The sequence below is a fragment of the Crocuta crocuta genome, unplaced genomic scaffold (assembly GCF_008692635.1).
Source record: "Crocuta crocuta isolate KB4526 unplaced genomic scaffold, BGI_CrCroc_1.0 scaffold138, whole genome shotgun sequence".
Lineage (NCBI taxonomy): Eukaryota > Metazoa > Chordata > Mammalia > Carnivora > Hyaenidae > Crocuta > Crocuta crocuta.
In genome coordinates, this window is record NW_027532585.1 from 970,031 (window position 1) to 991,877 (window position 21,847).

The following is a 21,847-nucleotide window of genomic DNA, read 5'->3' on the forward strand; positions in this document are numbered from 1 at the left end:
AAATTCACATTTCCTGCTGTGTGACCTTGGCAAGTTCTCTAACCTCTCTGTGCTTTGTGAAGTGGGGCTAGAAATGCACGTGCAAACTGCCCAGCAAAATGCCGACACGTGCTAAGAACCCCAAGTTAACGTGGAGGCCAGTGGGAAAGCCTACCTGAGAGGAGAACACTTCCCCACCTATGAAGTTCCATAGAGCCATGTAACCTGCTCCGGCCCATATGTGGACATATGATACATGGAACATGACAAGTAAGAAGTCTTTGTCGCTAGATTCCCTCCCCCTTTCCGGAGTCGCTGTAGATGCACCTGCTGAGTGGATCCCTGTGTTCTCCAGTGGTTACAACAAGCAGAGACCCCTGCTTTCCCGCACCAGACACCTGATGGCCACGAGAATTAAGTTTTGGGAGTAAAGCTTCTAGAATACTTGGTTTGCTTCTTTCACTGCATCCATAGCCTAACTACTCCTGATTAATCCAATCACTTATAATTAGTTGATCCTTGAATAGCATGGGTTTGAACTGTGCGGGTCCACTTCTATGTGGATTTTTTTACAGCCCGGTACTGTGAATGTATTTTCTCTTCCCTGTGATTTTCTAAGAACATTTTCCTCTCTCTAGCTTCCTTTATTGTAAGAATACAGTATAGGATACATATGATATGCAAGATGTGTGTCAACAGTAAGCTATTTGTATTTAAGTTTTGGGGGAATCCAAAATTATATGCACATTTTTGACTGGTTGGGGGTCTTTGCCCCTAACCCCCATGTTGTTCGTGGATCGAATGTATTTCAACTTTGGGATGCGGTGCCCGAGGAGAATTCTTATTCCATACTCACATCCCTTCTCCTCTGGGAAGAGGCAGGTGATGGAATGCACAGAGCCCAAGCTCTCGTTCTGTAGATCTGGGTTTGAATCCTGCCTGGTGGTTGTCTAGTTCTCAGGTTATTTAATTTCTCAGAGCCTCAGTGTCCGCACATGACAATTTCTGCTTGGGTGGGGTTGTGGGGCTCCAGGGGCTGTGAGAGAAGTGCCCAGCACAGAGTGGCAAGTCTTGCCCGTTCCACACTCATGGGCTGCGATCAGGGCTACTAATAGACCTTTTAGTGCGACCGCAGCACATTGCCTCTTCCAGAGCTAGGCAAGCGTGTGATAGATGCTCAAAATCCTTCTCTGACCATTGGAGCTGGGCTGACGTCTCCCATTTTCTCCCCAGGGACCACTCTCCTCCCTCTCTGCCTCTTTCTGCCCCAGGGGCTGATGCTTATGGACACACAAGCAGACTATCGGTTTCCATTGGATTTGGGACCAGTGGAAGGGAAGAAAGAGTTGGGAATACTTATTCCTCCCATTTATATCCCCGGCTGCCACCCTGTGAGGTCACCTCAGGTGGCATTGCCACTTGATCTCCAGATGGTCTCACCACACGAGGCTCCCCGGGGTGCAGTAACAGCACCTGGGGATGGTAAGGGCTGTGCTGTTGCCATGTTTCTGCACCATCCCTGGGACTCCCCTCACACCACCCACAGCCCTTCTGGAATGATCCTGTCTTACGTGTGCCATCTTGTTCCTGCTGAGATCCCAACGATGCCTCAGTGCACTCTCCTCCCTCTCTCATTTCCTGTGATTTTTCTGGCCAGTCTTGCTTCCCTTGGCCATAGCCTTCTGCCCACATAGCAGAGTGGCATGGCCACCTCTATCTATGCCTCATCTGTCTGGTCATGTTACCCATATGCTCCTAAAACAGAAACTCTCAGGTCTTTGTTGGGTCCCTGACCAGTTTGCCATAGAGGACTCTCCTCTGGGCGCACATCTGGAATGGGTGTAAAAACACAGAAGTCTGAGTTCTGTCTCAGACCTGTTAGATCCGGATCTCTGGGTAGGACCTGGGATTTGGTCAGCAGACAAGAGTTGAAAAGCAGTGGAGAAAAGGGTTGGCAACTGCGTGTTCATGAGGCCATGATGCACCAAGTTCTTGTAAATTACGTTATAATTGTGCGAGAAGCTTGGTTCTGGATGTGTTCACATTCGTGGCTATCTACTCATTCAGTGTGGACCTGTGTGCATGGATGTGCCTGGATGTGCCCGTGAGCTGGCTGGCTGGTCTGCTCAGTGTCCCATGGGGCAGCTCTGCTCACCGCTCCTCCCGAGCCTTCATCACGCTATTCCCTCCCCAACCAGGGCAGAAGAGGAATATCCTTCTGTCCCTCAAGGTGCCCCAACTTCAGCCTACCATTGCTTGCAGCACACAGAGGGGGAGAGCACCCCTTTGGTTATGTTCTGTTTCATGCACAGCATGCGGGGTACGTGAGCAGCCCCACTGTGTATACATTGTGAGAAGGAGAACTCAGGTTTTTTATTTTTTAATTTTTTTTAATGTTTTATTTATTTCTAGGAGAGAGAGGGAGAGAGAGACAGCATGAGCAGGGGAGGGTCAGAGAGAGAGGGAGACACAGAATCCAACGCAGGCTCCAGACTCCGAGCTGTCAGCACAGAGCCCGACGCAGGGCTCGAACCCACGAACCGCGAGATTATGACCTAAGCGAAAGTCGGACGCTTAACCGACTAAGCCACCCAGGCGCCCCGAGGAGAACTCAGTTTTGAACTTTCTTTCTCCTCCTTCTCTTACTGCCTATCGACTATCTCATCTATGCCAGGGACCATGCAGGGCGCTCCTTCACGCGTCAGGTCATTAATCTTTGCAGCCTCCCCATGAAGTAAACATTATTATCACCGTTTACAGATAAAGTGGCCAACGCTCTAGGTGGGTGGGTGGATGAGTGGGGGGTAAATAACTCATCCAAATGGCAGAATTGGGTTTTCAGCCCAGGCCCGTCTGAGTCCAAACCCTTTGCTGTATATGAGTGGTTCTCAAACTCTGATCTCAGGCTCCCTCCCTCTCTTAAAAATGAGTGAGGATTCTGAAAAAGCTCTTGCTGGTGTGGGTTATAGCTATCAATATTTATCATATTAGAAATTAAAGCTGAGAAAGACATAAAAACGTTTCACATAAAGTAGCAATAATAAACCTATCACATATAGAACACCTGTAACTTGGAAAATGAAAATTATTTTCCAAAACAAAAAGATAGTGAAAAATGGCATTAGTTAACATTTTACAGCTCTTTATTATCTGCCTTCCTAGAGGACAGCTGGATGCTTATAGCTTCTGCATTTGATCTGTTACAGTGCCACAAATCACGTAGCCTCTGGAAAAGACTACACACTTCTGAGACAATGAGAGTGAAAAAGGCAAATCACTTCTTAGTGTTGTTAGGGAAATTGTTTTGAACCCACAACCCCCTGGAAAGGTCTCAAGGATCCGCCCAGGGGTGCCTGGGCAATACTTTGAGAACCACTGCTCTAAGTCGGTCAGCTCTGTCTTCTCGTGGCTTTCTCACTGTCTCTGGGTACTACGTGTCTTCACGGTCTGGACAGCTTGTGCTCCCATCTGTTGTCGGGTAACATGAGAGTCAGAATGTGGGCAGCCACTGAGCTTGGCTCAGCCGCTGACTCCTGGAGAGAGGCTGCTATGGTCCAGTGAGTAGCTTGCGTTCTCCATGCCGTACAGGGCACATGGGGGGTACTGTGTATTCATGACTAGTCTTCACGAGAATTTGCGAGCTCAGCTTTCGCAAATTTCGGATCCTATGACCCGAGTGAAATCACCGACATTTATTTTCGAGGGAAAATAAAGAAAAATATACAAGTTTCTCTCATAAATTGGGCATCAAAAAGAATCCCTGTTGGTTTGGGGGGGTCAGGTGGAACAGAGGGCATTTTTAGGGCGGTAAAACTATTCTGCATGATTCTGTGATGGTGGATACAGGTTGTTACACGGTTGCCAAAACCCATAGAGTATGCACCACCAAGAATGAGCCCTAATGTGAACTCTGACTTCAGTTAATAATAATGTATCAACATCAGTGCATCAATTTGAACAAATGAGCCACAGTAATGCAAGATGTTAATAATAGGGAGAAACATAGAGAGGGGGTCAGTGGTTCTACAGAACTCTGTTCTTTCCGATCATTTTTCCATTAATGCTAAAACACAAAACAAAACATCCCTGCCAGTCTGGATTTGGGCCAGAGGCTCTGTGGTTTTGGGAGGCTGGGGTGGTCCAACGAAAACCCCTGAATGGCTGCCCTGACTGTGCCACCAGGCTAGGAAACTGTACCCGCTCACACATCATGACCGCAGACAAAATGTTCTCTTGGGATCTTTCTCCCATCCTCTGTAGCTCCCAGAAGTCTACAGTAGCACCAGCTAGGCTTTGTAGGGTGTAATTCGGGCGGTGAGACTAGTCATTAGAGGATTGTGTAAAAGACTCCTAGCGTTGTTTAATTACTTGGGAGCTATCAGCTCATCATCACCGGGGTGACGGGCGCTCTGAAGCACATGAAGCAGGAACACTGTATCTATGGGCTGGGGAACCTTCTGGAGCGGAAGTATCTGGGTGGGAGCCCCAGCTCTTCTGTCCAGGCCACTTGGGGTGGGAATCAACAGGAAGGTGGTTGGTGATGGCGGGATGGGTTGGAGGACGTGCCTGGCTGAGGTGTGTGAACTGCTAGTTCATTGCCAAGTAGGGCGGACAGGCCTGGGCTTGCTGTGATGCACCAGCCCTCCCCGCCCCACGTCTTCTTTGAAACAAGCCCTGTCGGGAGAATGGAATCTGCTCTCATTGTCCTCAGTCCCTGGGCATCCGTGGATGCAGGGCCGGGACTAAGGTGAGGCCAGAGAGGCACCCTAATCCCGGCCTTGCTTCTACAATATGCCTGACCCCGATGGCCATCTTACCTTCCGGAGCCGCTACCTGACTTACTGCCCCCGCGTCACACGCATTATGAATCGTTCTCAGTGTGAGCTCCTTGGTTTCTTCCCCCCACTCCCCGGCCCCCCTTGTCTCCCCCAGTCCCTTCCAGGCCGGCAGTCTCAAGAAATGCGCTTGACTCTGGAAAGTTCCTTCCACAGTCCAATGAGCACACAGGCTCTGAGGGGAAAAAAATGCTTCGGAGACAATAAGTGGTTGTTCCGAGATTGAAAGCGGAGACCCTCGTGGCGAGGCAGGGGGGAGGCTCCTGAGACTTTCGGCCTTCGGGTGGGGGCGCAGAGGGGGTCCTGCTTGGGAAGACCGTGGTGACCCTCTCAAAGAATTTGTTTGTTTGTTTGGGGGTTTTCTTTTTGGTTCTCTCTTTGCTCGCACTTAATGAGTGATATTATAACTTTCAATTTAATCATTGACCTAAATGAGTTGTACTTCTATCTCAGCAGGAGGCTGGCTGGGCTGAAGGAAGCAGTCACGGCCGCAGAGGGAGCGGGGAAACGCTTACCAAGAATATTTGGGCGGGCAAGTGACACCACTTCTGCTCTGAGATAAGATGGAGCCGTTTTCAAACTATGGTTTAAAATCATCAAAAACAAGAGTCTCCTGCTGGAGATAAGGTATATGTTGGTGTGGAGCATCTGGGAGCAGTAAAAGAGGAAGGTTGCACCGGCATTACCGGGATTATTGCTGAAACCAAGATTATAAGTAATTAAGGTTTTGAAAGTTCGGTCCGGGTGCACAATAGACTACTCAGTATCTTGGATTCCTGAGCTGGGGTCAGGTTAACTATTAAAAGAGGAGCAAATGTATTTCTAACAAAACCCGCAGTTTACTTAAAGCTTATGCCATTCCTGCTGCCGCAGCGCGTCTTGCTTTGAGCCTTCCTCTTTCTTGGGCTCTCGAGAGGTCGTGTTGATTTACCTCCACGCCTAGATTAGTGGTGTTTCATTTCAGTGTGGCATTAGGTCGGCCTGCTCATGTTCTACCCGGGATGGAGCCCGCACCACAATCGTCGCTGTGATCAATAGGACTCACAGCCCCAGGATGCATGGGGACCCGCTGTCATTGCGTGGCTTCTCCACCTTGAACTCCCTGAGTGAGGACTAAGTGCCAGGCCCGCACAGGAGATGCTTGCTCGCTGGCTTCCTCAGAAAGAACAGATTGCAGAAGCGTGCAAGCCATTAGCTGTCATGAACCTAAAATCTTCCTTATAGGGTATCCTTCTTCAGTAGCTTTGATCTGGAGGACCCAATCACATTCTCTTTGGAGGTAGGAATTGTCTAGAAAAACACAAAAGAGAAGGACATGCCCTTAAATAATGCCTCAAACTGAATTTAAAAAGTAAGCGAATTACTTTGAATTCTCTCATAATTCTTCCTTCTCTATCTCCTGTTCTCATCTTGTCTTTGAATGGGAAGGTTCTAGAGCCATAAAAGGGTCTGAGCATCATCTGTGCTGGCCACTCTGCATCTCATATGAGATTCTTCCTTCACAAAGGAAAACTTCTCATTTGGTTTAAATTGGCATGGAATGCCTTTTTCTGGGATCAGAGGGTTTAAATATGGTTTTAATTTTCTAAATGTCTGTTGACAAATGGATAAAGAAAATGTGACACACACACACACACAGAGGAATATTATTCAGCCTTATAAAAGGAAATCTTGGGGTGGTCCAGTTGGTTAAGTCGGTTAAGTGTCCGACTCTATCTCAGGTCATGATCTCACTGTTCGTGAGTTCGGGCCCTGCGTCGGGCTCTGTGCCGACAGCTCGGAGTCTGGAGCCTGCTTTGGATTCTGTGTCTCCCTCTCTCTCTCTGCCCCTCCCCCACTCACGCTCTGTCTCTCTCCCTCTCCCTCTCCCTCCCTCTCTCACAAAAATAAAACTAAAAACATTTTAAAACATTACTCATCAAAAAAAAATAAAAGAAAATCTTTTCCTGTGTGACAACATGGATGAATCTCGAGGACGTTATGCTAAGTGACCTCCGCCCGATACAGAACAACCATTGTTACATGACTGCACTCGTATGTGGAATCCAAGGTAGTCAAACTCACAGAAACACCGAGACAAAGATGTCTGCCATGGGCTGTGCAGTGTGGACAATGGGGAGACGTTGTCCAAAGAGCGCAAACTTTCAGTTACAAGATGCAGAAGTTCTGGGGATCTAATGCCAATCACGGTGACTATAGTCAAGGATACTTTTTTTTTTAATAAGTTATCATTTCAGAGAGGGGAGATCCTAAGTGTCCTCACCACACACGTGCGCACACACACAAAGGTAACCTTGGGAGGTGATGAGTATTTTAATTAGCTTGATCGTGGTGATCACTTTGCAATGTATGTGTATATCAAACATCAAGTTGCACATCTTACAGATATAAATAATTTAAGTATATATAATTTTTATTTGTCAATTATATCTCAAGCTAAAACATTTTTTTACAGAAGTTTTTAATAACCTTTTCATCAAACCTGCCATGGTCACCGGGAATCCTTGTGTGGCAGGTGCTGTAAATCTGTTTAAAAAATGGACACTATCGAAAGGGTAGGGGGTAAGTCCACGAACTGAAGGGGAGGTCCCTGGGGCCAAGCGGCTTCAGGGGCTCAAGAACAGGCTAACTTCATCCCCTACCCGCCCAGATGCTCCCTGACTTTCTTCCTCTTGGGAAAAATGCACTAAGAGTAACATACACGATGCGATGACCACCTGGAACCCTCAATTAACCAGAAACATGGTTTTCATTCAACTTTCGGGGCAACTGGAAGAAAGTCTCTGAGGCTTACTTCATAGCCCACTCTTGGTCTATGTTTCCAGGAATATAAATATATGGCTTCATCTCCTCTTACCCCCAAATGTCTTTTATATGCTTTTGTACTGTGGTAAGATATACAGAACATACATTTTACCATTTTAACCATTTTTTTTAATGTTTTTTATTTATTTCTGAGAGAGAGAGAGAGTGAGCAGGGGAGAGACAGAGTGAGCAGGGGAGGGTCAGAGAGAGAGGGAGACACAGACTCTGAAGCAGGCTCCAGGCTCTGAGCTGGCTGTCAGCCCAAAGCCCGACGTGGGGCTCGAACCCGCAAACTGCGAGATCATGCCCTGAGCCGAAGTCAGACGCTTAACCGACTGAGCCACCCAGGTGCCCCCCGTTTTAACCATTTTTAAGTGTGAGATTCAGTGGCATTAAGTACATTCACAGTGTTGTGTAACCATCACCACCATTCATGGCCCTAAACAGAAACTCTGTGTCCATTAAGCAGTCGCTCTCTGTCCCTCTGTCCCCTGCCCTGGCTAACCTCTAGTCTCATTCTGTCTCTAGGAATTTGCCTATTTTAGGTCCTTCATAGGAGCAGAATCATATGATATTTGATCTTTTGTCTCTGATTTATTTCCCTTAGCATAATGGTTTCAAGGTTCATCCGTGTTGTAGCATATATCAGAACTTTATTCTTTTTTATGGAGGAATTCAATATAAAATATAAAAATAAATATAAAGTAATATAACAACATAAAATGTATTACATATATATGTATTTCATTCATCTTGGAGCATTTGGGTGGCTTTGCATTTTGGCTATTGTGAATAATGAAGTTATATACATTAGTGTACAAGAAATGTCTTTTGGAAGTGCTGAATATTTATTTTCATTAAAATGAGGCTGTGGTATCTCCAGTTACAACAACAAAAACATTAAGTTTCCCGTTAAAATGGAGGCTCTATGGAATCATGGGGGTTGGGGTTGGGCTCCAGCATCCTATGGGCTCATCCTTAATGTTGGGCTTTAATGTCCCTCCTCCCTGACTCTGGGCAAATTATTTAAACTGTCTGAGTGTTAGTTTCCTAATCCAGCAAATGACTGACAATAAAGGCTGAAATGGACATTTCTGGGCTGCTTTGAGAATTTGGTGCTTCCCAAATTCACTTTGTAATCAAGAAAGTGCCTCTAACACTTTTGAAAAACAGATTCCTAGGCCTTAACCCAGAGCTACCGACTTAGACAATCTGGGGGTGAGGTCTGGAAGCCGTTACTTTACCAATCTCTTCAGGTGATGGTGAAGAAGCCACATTTAGAACATCACTGCAGTCAAGCCTAGGAAGCCGACCCCTCCCTCAGGACTTGATACAGAGGAGGAACTTAAGAAATGTAACCTTCCGGGGCGCCTGGGTGGCTTAGTTGGTTAAGCGTCCGACTTTCGCTTAGGTCATGATCTCACAATTCGTGGGTTCGAGCCCCGCGTCAGGTTCTGTGCTGACTGCCAGCTCAGAGCCTGGAGCCTGTTTCAAAGTCTGTGACTCCCTCTCTCTCTGACCCTCCCCTGCTCATGCTGTCTCTCTCTCTCTCTCTCTCCTAGAAATAAATAAAACATTAAAAAAAAGAAGAAAGAAATGTAACCTTCCTTCTTTCCCTCTTCCACCTCTTTGCACTGGACCCAGGAAGAAAGAACAGAGGATTACTGCATTTTATGCAACAATGACCATTTCATGTCACGACAAAAAATTTCAAGTGGTAAGTTGTTTTCTACACTAAAGGACTCACCAGTCACCTCTGGCTGTAAGTGATGTTGGCTGTTCAGGTTATAAAACTGGCCGCTTTAGTCATTTATCTCTTTCATGATACATTTGCCTACAATTGCATTGTGGGAGATTTTCAGATCTGCTAATGAGTGTGCCAGGCTGGAGGAGGACACCACATCGTGCTATGTGGCAGAGGGAACTCCCCAGAGATAGTTGTGCCAACCTGAGACTTCAATGAACAGAAAGAACCAGTGACTTTGTATCATACAAACCGGATTGGTGTTCTTTTCTTCTCTCTCTCTCTCTTTTTTTTTTTTTTTTGCTTCAAATTATAAAAGGAATGGACAGAGGGGAATGTACTAGATGTAATTTGTTCCAGGTTCAGAAAAGCGTATTTGTGTCTTATGAAATCTTATGAGAAAAGCATAATTCAAATTGGCTTGGAGATGAGAGCTGTCAATAGATTGAAAGCTGGATTATAAATCAAGACTAACGAGAGCCTGCAACGTGCGCGAAGTTAGGGATGGAGTCCAAGAGAATCTCTACAAGGTCTTACAGGGGAGGTAAACAGCCTCTTAATTAAGGTAGCAGATGGCGGTAAATTGGGAGATGTTTCAGATTCCAAGGATGAAAAAAGAAATGAAAGCATGGGATCAGTGTTGGGTAGTTAGAAACCCCAGCATGAAACCAATGACAGAAAAATAATAAGAGCCGCAGGTAGTCTTGGAAGAGAGCAGCATTTGGAGTACCATGAGAGTTAAAAAAGAGACAAGAAATGTTAGCAGAATGGCTTAGAAGCTACTGGAGAAAGTGACCCATGATGCAACAGCATAGTTTCAGGGACCCAGCCGGTTGGCTTGGGTGTGCGTGGGAACGAGTTTCTGGATAAGTGTGGTCTCAGGATTTCCCCAGTGAGCATTTGCAGACGAGGAAGTTGCCTGAGTAGAAGGAGCTGAAGTTGTGTGTAAATTGAAGAAGCGGAGTTGTAGTGTAGAGTAAATGAGTATAACGCAGGGCGGAAAAGCAGGCGGGTGAGATAACCAGTGTGATTTGACCAGGATAAGAAGGCAAAGTAGAATAAAGGGCTTTGGACCTCTCAGACTGGGGACCATCACTGACTCTTCCATTTACCTTCAGTTAATTGCTTTGCTTTTTGGAGCCTGTTTCCCCACTAATAAAATGAAGACAAGGTTTCTTACCTTCTAGAAGTATTGTCCTTCAGATAAGATTTATGTATAGATCACCAGGAACATGGTAAGTTTTGAACACACGCAGGCTCTTCCTTGCATAACGAACGCGGTCAGTACATACTTGTAGGAGGGGGTGGTGAGAGGTTTTAGGGGAGCTTTGGAAAGCAAATGTCCCCATTTCTCATCTTCTACCAGTTGGTTGTACTCTGTTCCTATTACAGTGGAGTCCCATCTGACTCGGGGTAGATTCAAAAGCCATCCCATGAAGTGAGAATCACGTATGGTCAAAACTATCCTTGAAAATCCCTGAAGGTTCCCATAAAATATACTTCTGTGCTGTCTCTCAAAAAGTTCTCTCCAGCCAGTTTTTCTTCCAGTGTCGGAACCGATCACAGTTTTTCTTTTGCAGTTGAGCATCAGGCGACGTTGTTGGCTTGCACTTTGGGCCATGCTATATGAAAACGATTAACTTTTGGCCCCAAGACGGCCTGGTGGGCCGCTCACTCCAAAGAGGCGCCCAGGAGCTCAGGGCAGGGCAGGGGTTCCCCCTTGATGCTGACTCCACACCCTTGCTGGGCAGGTGGAACTTCGTTTTGTTCTCTTTTGTTCTCTCTCTGGGCCACTCTTAGAGACGGTCTTGGTCCATTTAGGCTGTTGTGCAAAATACCGTAGACTGGGTGGCTTAAACAACATTTATTTGTCCCTGATCTGAAACGTAGAAGTCCAAGAACAAGGGGGTGGCAGATTCTGTATTTAGCGTGGGCCTTCTTTCTGCAGAGTCTCCTGGTGGTGTCGTCACATGGTGGAGAGAGCAGCTCTAGTAATTATTTCTTTAAAAAAAATGTTTTTAACATTTTATTTATTTCTGGGAGAGACAGCATGAGCAGGAGAGGGTCACAGAGAGAGGGAGACACAGAATATGAAACAGACTCCAGGCTCTGGGTTAGCTGTCAGCACAGAGCCCGACGCGGGGCTCGAACCCATGCACCATGAGATCATGACCTGAGCCAAAGTCAGATGCTTAACCAACTGAGCCACCAAGGCGCCCCAGTAATTATCTCTTTATAAGGTCACTAATCTTATCATGGGGCCCCATCCTCATGACCTCGTCTAAATCTAATCACCTCCCAAAGGCCCCACATCCTAAAACCATCCCATTGTGGGTGAGGGCTTCGACGTATGAACTTGGGGGCTGGTACCAACATGTGGTCCCTTACAGGCTGCCTTTGCACCTGTCCTGGGCTAAAAGGACCACCTGGATCAGACTGGCTGTCTGGTGGTCGGCGTTGGTTGCGGAGAAAGAAAATGTACACAACAAGGCTCCATGCTGGGCAGCTCATCCCATCCCTCTGCTGTCCGGTCTCTCTACTCAGCTGGTTATGATGGATTCTCAGCAATTGGATCAGAGGGCGTGAGCCCAGCGGGGGGCTGCCGGCTTCGGCCCAGCGCCATGTGGGTGAACAGCGGCAGCATGACTGTGCACCTGGGTGAACGAGGCCCTCCAGCTTTGGAAAGGCCTCAGCAGCAGCTACTCTGCCCTTGGAGGAGGGTGTGTTTCTCCCCCGAGCCTGGAGATGGCCGAGGTGTGGGTCTGTTCTCTGCTGCTAGTCCAGGGAGGTGTTACCGTAAAACGTGGTCAGTTAGGGGCACCTGGCTGGCTCAGTTGGTAGACTCTTGGTTTAGGGGTGGTGAGTTCGAGCCCCATACTGGGCGCAGCATAGAGCCTACTTAAAACACACACACACACACACACACACACACCCGAAAAACTAGAACAATTTGGTCAATTAATGCATTTAAAAGAAAACCAATGATACCATGTATAGCCACAGTTCCATAATGGTCTACTTGCCTTCTTATTTTCCTTAAAAATATATCTTGGGGGCGCCTGGGTGGCTTAGTCGGTTGAGCGTCCGACTTTCGCTTAGGTCATGATCTCACGGTTCGTGGGTTCGAGCCCCGCGTCGGGCTCTGTGCTGACTGCCAGCTCAGAGCCTGGAGCCTGTTTCAGTCTGTGACTNTCTTTCTTTCCTTCCTTCCTTCCTTCCTTCCTTCTTTCTCTCTCTCTCTCTCTCTCCCCCTCCCTCCCTCCCTCTCTTTCTTTCTTTCCTTTTTTTAGAGAAAGCACAAGTCAGGGAAGGGGCAGAGGGAGAACCTGAAGCAGGCTCCATGCTCAGCACAGAGCCTGACACGGGCTCCATCCCACGACCCTGGGATCCTGACCGGAGCCAAAATCAAGAGTCAGATGCTCAACTGACGGAGCCACTCAGGCACCCCAGGGATTATTTCTGTGTACATAAAAGACTTCCTAGTCCTTGTGTTAGTTGGTGTACAATTTACATAACATAAAATTTACTGCTTTAACCATTTAACAATGTACAATTCAGCGGCTTCTGGTACATTCACAGGGATCTGCAACTATCACCACTGTCTGATTCAGGAGCCTTTCATCACCTCACAGAGAAACTCCGTAACCATGAAGGAGTCACTACCCAGCCCTGCCTGTCCTGATGCCCAATAATCTTTAATCTTCCTTCTACATGGATCTGCCTATTCCAGACATTTCATATACATGAAAACATACACTGGCTGGCCCTTTATGTGTGTCTTCTTCACTTGCATAATGTTTTCAAACCTCACCTGTGTTGCAACAGGTATTAGTACTCTGTTCCCTTTTAAGGCCAAATCCTATGCATTTCATTGTAGGGACAGACCACACTTGGTTTCTCCAATCATCCATTGATTGACATTTGACTTGTTTTCACTTTTTTGGCTATTAAGAATAATGCTGCTATGGACATTCAGATACAAAAGTGTATTTGAACACCCATCTTCAACTCTCTTGGGTATGTACCTAGGAGTGGAATTGCTGAGTTGTGTAGTAATTCTATGTTTTACTTTTTGAAAAGCCATCACACTGTTTTCCAAAGCAGTTGTATGATTTCACATTTCCACTAGTAATGCATGAGGGTTCAATGTATGAGCAAGCACATCCTTGCTAAACACTTATTTTCCATTTTTAAATTATTATTGTTATTATAGCCATCCTGGTAGGGATGTGAAGTGGATTCTTGTGTCTTTGATTTGCATTTTCCTAATGACTAATGATGCTGAGTATCTTTTTGTGTGCTTATTGGCTATCCATGTTTCTTGGGAGAAGTGTCTATTCAGATTCTTGACCATGTTTTTCATTGGTTGTTGTTTTTGTTGTTGTTGAGTTGTAAGTGTTCTTTATATATTCTGCATACTGCTCCCTTATCAGATAGAGGATGTGCAATATTTTCTCCCATTCTGTGGGTTGGCTTTTCACTTTCATGATAATATCCTTTGATACACAAAAACTTTTAATTTTGGTGAAGTCCAATTTATCTACTCTTGTTATCGTTGTCATTTGTGCTTTTAGTGTCACATCTAAGAATCCGTTGCCAAATCCAAGCTCATGAAAATTGGCTCCTATGTTTTCAGTTAAGAGATTGTGTTAGCTCTTACATTTAGGTCTTTGATTCATTTTAAGGTAAATTTTGTATATAGTGTGAGGTAAGGATCCCACTTCATTCTCTTGCATCCTTTCAAATATCTGCACAGGGGCACCTGGGTGGCTCAGTCAGTTAAGCGTCTGACTTCGGCTGGGGTCATGATCTCACAATTCATGAGTTCGAGCCCTGCGTCAGGCTCTGTGCTGACAGCTCAGAGCCTGGAGCCTGCCTTAGATTCTGAATCACCCTCCCTCTCTGACCCTCCTCCACTCACATTCTCTCTCTCTCAAAAGTAAATAAACACTTAAAAAGTATGTTCTGTATTTCAAGTAACCAGGCTTCTCCTCAGATATTTGTGTTACTTCCAATCTTTTACCACTAAGAATAATACAATAAACATACTTGTATATAATCACTTCCTACATATGTGGGCATATTTGTAGCCTAAATTCCTAAAAGTGGAATTGCAGAATCAAAGGTATGCTGCCTTATTGCTTGTCCCTAGAGGCTGAGTGGATGTCTTCCAGCACTGGGCAAGGATATGTTGCCCTACATCCTTGCTAATCTCTGTAGATCTTTGCCAACCAGATGGGTAGTTTTAATTTGGAATGTTTTTATTATGAGCAAGATTGTACACCTTATATTTTGTAATTTCTTTGCTATGAACTTTTCATACCCTTTGCCTTTTTTTTTTTTCCTGTGGGATTATTGGCCTTGTTTTGTAGGAGATAGTTATAAAGCAAAGGAAGCTCATGTCTGTAATATGCTTATCATTTACATTTTAGCTTCATTAATGATGTTGTTTTTCTCCTCCAGAAAAAGTGCTTCCCTCTTTCTTTTTAAGATTTTTGAGCTAAGTGACTACTTATAATAGTCTTCTCTATGCTGATATTATAATATTATTTTATGGTCTTTTCCTGGTATTTTTATGATTTCAACATATTGTTTACTCTTTGGCATAGATGGCATTTATTTGCTTATATGGTGTGAGGTAGGGATTCATTTTCCCCTCCAGAAAATTAAGATAGTTGCTTTTGAAGTCATATAACCTCAGTTTCCCACAGCAAACAAAGCAGTAAAAGTTCAATCATGACCTGCGAGAGGCCCAAATCCACTTCATTGTTCAGTCCAGGCTGGGAAGGGCATCGCTGTACCCTGGAAACAGAGGGTGGCTCATTCTTGGCTCTCCCTGCTTGCAGAAGTACCGAGCAGTGGTTAAGAGCCAGGCTCTTGAAGCAGGCAGTGTAAAATTGCTGCTCAAACTTTGAATCTCTCTATTGTGTTTTTTCCTTATCTGCAAAATAAGGATAGTAACAGTTCCTCTCTTGTAGTTGAATGGTGTGGAGAGTAAGCAGAGCCCTTCATGAGGCAGCTCAGTACCACACAGAGTTGCTGCTGCCATCATGGCCACTGAGGGCATCGTCACCATTATCTGGACATTTGATGATGCCTCCAACCTCAGAGCTGCCCTTCGTGGCAGAGAGAGTGCTGGCCGTGGGCACCACCTGGACTGGCACCATCATTTCTCCATCTTCTCCCAGGTGAGCAAGTGGTAACTCTTGAGGGTCTGTCCTGGGCCACCCTCGGGGGCTGGTTCTGAGCTCTTTTGTCTCTTTGTTAATTTCTCAGTCTTTTAAAACAATGTTTATTTATTTTGAGAGAGAGAGAGAGAGAGTGAGTGAGCAGGGGAGGGGCAGAGAGAGAATCCCAACCAGGCTCTGCACTGTCAGCATGGAGCCTGACGCGGGGCTTGAACCCACAAACTGAAACCAAGAGTCAGAAGCTTAACCAACTGAGCCACTCAGGGACCCCGACTTCTCGGTCTTTAAAATGAGATAAAATCAAATAAAAACATAACTCAAGTGCAGCCCTGAAGGAGATGAGATCTCATGAAAGTTTAGTACCAAAGCTTGCTGATTTGTGGATCGTAAACTGGGAAAGTGAGATAAGTGAATAAATAACCCCAAATGAATGATCTCCTGGTAGGCCAGGACCCCAGGCCCTGATGCCCTGAGTAGGGCTCAGAGCTGACAGACACTGCCTCTGGACCCACTGTCATCAGATTGTGGTGGCAAGGAGACAGGGTCCCAGGCCTTCAGTCACCCGCCTACCCTGATTTTAAAGATCAGTTTTTTTAAAAAGGCCACCTCCTTGTATGGGGAGATGGCATCCTGCTCAGGGAAGTCCCCTGTTGGCCAGGCCACACTTGGCATCATCCTTGGCTCTCCTCTGAGAAGTGTCGGGCAGTGACCTTCAAGCTCTTAGCCTGGAGCTGTGTGTTTCCTGTGCATCAGGCCAGTAGTTGGATGCATGAAGCCTGGTGGGTTCTGGTAACCAGTGCTTTCAGTTATTTTGTGACCTTTGTGAGGCAGTTACCGCTTTCTCTTCCCAGCCTCAGGGAAGGGAGACACAATTCAGAGAACAAAAGAAGCAAGTTCCTGCCTTTTGAGTTTAAAAGAAGAATAGATGAACAGATAGGGCCCCTGGTTCTCAAGACTGGGAAGAGCCCCCCCCAGGGAAGAAAAGAGAGTTTAGACTCAGGTGGGTCCTTCAGAAGCAGACTCCAGCCTCCCAGGGCCCCTGGGGAAGGAGTGGCAAACCCCAGAAGCAACTGCATTCCAGGTGAGGGCTGGTGAGGGCATCTGAGTTCTCTGCCCCGCCTCACGCAGCAGATCTGGTTCTGGAGTAAAGATTGCAGCCTGTCAAGAGGCTGGCCTGAGGCTGCTTTGCAGGAGCTCTCTGATCTAGAGGTGGACTTCATTTTTATGGGGATTGAGGCTTAAGCCATTTGGGACCCTCTTTGGAACACAGAATTCAAAAGGATGAGTTCAAAATTAGGTATAGGTGGGGTTCTTTTGGAGGTGATGATGAAATAATCTGAAATTCAATAGCGGTGATAGTTACGCAACTTGGCAAATATAACCAAAACCCACCGAATCCTGTCCTTTAAAACGGGTGGATTTTATGGTATGCAAATTCGATCGCAATGAAAAGTATGCTTAAAAAATGAGGCACAGGGTTCTAGGAGAAGTCGCGCAAGAGAGGTCCAAGCAAGGTTTTGTTTGCCTTTGTCTCTCTGCAGCTCAATATGGCCGAGAGTGGCACGGGGGGAGGCCAGCCAAAGGCAGTCGTGCGAGGAAATGTGACCTGGAGAAATGGCCCCATGAAACATTGGATCTCCCTTCCTCCCTGGACTGCCTTCTACCCCAACTTCCAGGAACTTCGATGCGATCCTGGAGGAAGAGTGGAAATCAATGGTGACAAGGCTTCAACTTTGCAGGATGACACCAGGAAAGGAAAGAAGTCATATCTCTTGTGCTCCGGACTATAAAAACTGAAGTCAGAGCCTTCTTCTTCTTCTTTTTTAATGTTTTATTTATTTCTGAGAGAGAGAGAGACAGCGTGAACAGGGGAGGGTCAGAGAGCGAGGGAGACACAGAATCCGAAACAGGCTCCAGGCTCTGAGCTGTCAGCACAGAGCCCGATGTGGGGCCCGAACGCATGAACCACGAGATCATGACCCCAGCTGAAGCCGGACACTTAACCGACTGAGCCACCCAGGCGCCCCTGAAGTCAGAGCCTTCTGTGTATGTGTGCATGCGTGTGTGTGTACGTGTGTGTGTACGTGTGTGTGTACGTGTGTGTGTAAACGACCAGGAGAACTCCCCGTGGTAGAACTGGGNCTGGGCAAGCAGACAATGCCCTTTGGAGGCCAGGGATATGCCACTGTCATATTTATAATCGGATCCCTGTTTATCTTGAATCAGACCCGGCTCTCTGCATAACTTCTGTTCCTCACATTTTGAAGATTCGGGCGCAAAACACATTTCGGGGAATAAGGAGAAAACCCGTGTTTGAATATGAACCAGCAAAATACATCATTGTGCTTCTGACATGATGCCCATTGAATACTTTTCAATTCTTAGCTTTCGCAGCAGCATTTTAAAAAAGCACACACACACACACAGACACACACACACACACACACACCCTACCACACAATTCTTTCTGAAAGGCTCATTCAGCAAGCCTGCCCTTTTTGGTTCCCAGCCCCCCCTCTTCCTTTTCCTTCTCTCTCTCTATCTCTTTCTTTTAAATCAGCCCTTCTGGTGAGAGGGCAAGTGTACATACAGTCTTCCTTTGTGTTTGTAAAACAGAGCCCTATCAGTTGAGCAGTAATGATAACATTTGTAGTTATGCAAGCAGAGATAACAGTAATCAGATCTCTCGCTCTTGGCAAAAACCAATGGCCACAACCTCACCAGGGGCTGGGTTGGTACACTCAAAGGGGGAGGGGGAATGCGTACGGGTCTTATTTGTTTATTTATTTATTTTTATTTTAATCAAAGGCCCCAGCACACTTTTTTTTTTTCTGCCAGAGGCTCTCTAGCTAAGGCCCTCCGGTTGTCCAGTTAAAGAGACCTTACCCAAAACGGAGATCTGAAGGTTCCCCCCCTTGCTCAGAGTCTCCTGGCTATTTTTTTCCTCCTGCATCAAATGATTTAGGGCTTCCTTTGCTCTCCAGCAGGTAATTTGACCTCCCTATATTGGAAGGAGCGAAGGCTAACGTATTCACTCAAGCAGAAGCCGGTGGAATGATAGCATCAGTTCGCGATGCCATTCGGAATTTTTAAAAGAAAGGTGTTGTTCTGCACTTGCCTTTATTCCTTCCAAATCTGATTTCCCTCAGGGGGTTTCCTGTTACCCACACAACATGCAAATATATCGATTGCTGGGAATTTAGACAGCGGCAGGGACTCTGAGTTGTGATTGCAAAGGTATGCCAGGCCAAAACCAGAACCCAGGCTTGTGTGGGTTTCATACCGTGGGGACGACCATCCTCAACATGTGAGCTGTGTCTAGGGATCATGAAGTGAACTCCTTAGTAGGGGTCGGGAGTCTAAGTTTCTCTGTTACTTGGTTTCTCTGATTTCATTTTGGGGTGGTAATGCCGCTCTTCTGGGGAGAAGAAAATAGTGTTGGGTTCTCCAGGTGCGGTCGCAAAGGTCTTTGTGTGGCCCAAACGGCCCAGTAACGGGTTGGCAAGAGACATATCCTAATTCTTGGGCGGAAACATGGATCCACACCCGCGATCTTCAATACAGTGGAGACCAAACCATTTTCCTCCTCTGTTCTGAGTCGTTCCTAATTCCGTTTTCTTCTGGATACCTGAAGAACCGCCCCACTTTCTTGTCACCTCTACCCTCATAGGGAACCGGAAATGGGAAGGTCGACGGGAAGTTGTGAAAAGCAGCAACATAAACCATGAATCGCTTGCNATGTTGGTTTATCTTTTAAAGACACACTTTCTTCCCTGTCTCGGAGACCTAAATGTCTGAATTAAAAATTGTATTTGAAGTGCTGTGCAGATGTTGGCATTTTAAAACCAGATGCCATTGGCCCGCGGGTTGCTAGGCAACCCGTGCGAGCCAATCAGCGTGGGGTTTGAAGTGGACTCGGCTCCAAGAGACGAAACCAAGCCCGGATCCCTGCCGTCTGGTGCTCTGGGCTGAGGCGGGACAGGCTCCCCATGTGCTGGCTTCGGTGAGGGGTTCAGCCCCCTTGGCTTTCTTTGCCTGAACACGCATTTTAATTTCCTTGTGTCATTTCTCATTATCTGTCTCGGCAGAATCCCCTTTTTGGTTTTCAGAAATAATTAAGTAAAAAGCCCTTTCACTCACTGCATTTTTGGCGTTGATAAAGACATGTGAGGCATCTCAGACGAGGCGGGGGCCGGTACCAGAGCAGCCTTTGAAGATGTTCGTTAAAGACAGTTCTGACAAACAGTGGCAAACAGACCAATTAACCCTAGAATCGAAGTCCTGGCGGCTTGAGACTCCCTTCAAAAGAAATTAGCGCTAATGTTAATAAAGTGGGTGTTAGACCATTTCAAAATATCAACTTCGGCGGCCTGAGTCCATTGGAATGGAATGATTATGTTGTCTGGCCAAAAGAGGCTTGCGATGGTGTGAATTTCTGTTACAGCGGCTGTCTGAAAGTCAGAAATATATGTGTGTGTGTGTGTGTGTGTGTGTGTGTGTGTGTGTGTGTGTCCAAACCGTGGTTGCAGCAAAAATTCCAAGCAGGGTAGCAGAGGTTTGTTAAGTAAGTAAGTGAATGAATAAATACGTTGCTAGCTGCGAAAAAGAAAAAGACTCAGAAAAGAAAGTGCCCAGAAGTGTGTCCTTTAACATGGGGGTTGGTGGCTGGACTCAGGATTACCACCGAGGCTCCAGCTTCCCGGCGATAAGCCTCACTAATACTCCTCCGCTTGCCGAGGAAGACTGGGAGCTCAGCTGTTGATTCCTTATTGATTTTTCAGATCACACAGGAGACAGAGGCAGAGCTTCAGGCTAGGAAGGGAGCGCTAATGAATAGCCAAGACCCAGGGTATATACCTTTGTGTGGTGATGCTTTCTCATAAGCGAAAGAAGAAATTTATCTGCCTGGGGAGCTGTTTTCATCGGCGGGGACCGTACAAGTCGATCTTATATCGTTTGGGTTCAATTTTCATTTTTGGTGCTGGCGTCTTACCCATAGATTTTGTCCCAGAAGAGAGAAATAAACCTTTTAATCAACGTAGTCTCTGAGAAAGGGTATTTGCAGACTCGCCCTGCCAGCATAACTGTTTGACAACACAGGGAAGGAAGCGGAGAAAACAGCAGCCCCAGTGCCAGCGAGCAGGGCCCGCTGCTCTGAGCCCAGGGGTGGGAGCAGGCTGGGGGCGGCCAGCAAGGCCCCTTCCTCCTTGAGGTGTGGGTGGACGCGGCCGGAGCCTGGTTTGACAGGTCTGAAATGGAATCAGAATTCAGCTCTCAAGAGTGGCATTGGTAATCTATGCTCACTCTTGTGCCACTCTCCCTACCGTCCCCAGCAGTTTCCAGAGGGGAAACTGAGGCTGGGAGAAGTGACTGGCCCAGAGTTACGTAGCTATTGAGCGCCCCACTTTCCTGCCTTAACCAGTCCCGCGTCCTCAAAGCTGCCCTGGGATGACACGTGTCAAGCTGCTCAGACTCAGGATTTCATTTGACGTTGGCCATGGGAGGGTCGGGCTCCCGCATTTGTGACTGAAGCTTTTTGCAACCGGTGTGCTGTTCTGTTTGTAGGGGAGGGCGGGGAGCCCCTCTAGCCAAGGGCGCTGGTGTGGAGTAAGGCTGTGGCCAAGGCCAGAGCAGACGGTAGAGACATCTCCCTCCATGCCGTCTCCAGCTTCCTGCTATCTCCACTTTCTCAGGCTGGGCCTTATCTCTCCCAGATAATGGGCTCCTCTCTCGGCCACCACATTATCTGGCACCCAGTAAGGATGAAGCAGTGACTTTCTGGGGGAAAGGAAAAACCCTCAGTGCAGAGCACTGACTCTCTTTGTCGCTTTAAGAGGCTCCTCTGTTGTTTCTCTATGTTAATCTAGGATAAACAAAGACCCTGGTCGGTTAATTCACGAGGGGGAGCTGGGACAGTTGTCTCATTTCAGCGGGTGATGCCTCAATTCCCGCAGAGAGGCTCTTCAAAGGCAAGTTCCTCTGTTTTGCTAAATTCTCAATTTAATGTCTAGTTTGATCCTCAGAACGGCAGAAATCGAACCTACCAACACAGGGCAATTTTCCTCTTTTCCTGGGGTTGGGTCTGAAAGTCTGGAGGCTGATGAGACGCATAGGTTATGAGGATGTAGCGGCCAGGCTCTTACTAGCCACCTGTTTGTGCTGACATCTGCTGAACTGTCCATTGGCCTCATTCCCTCCAGGTGTGATGCTTCTCTGTGGCCCTTCAGGGCACCTGGAAACTTCTGTTGCTCTCACACCACGCTAGGGAAAGGAGAACTTCCTGCCGGGCTGAAACT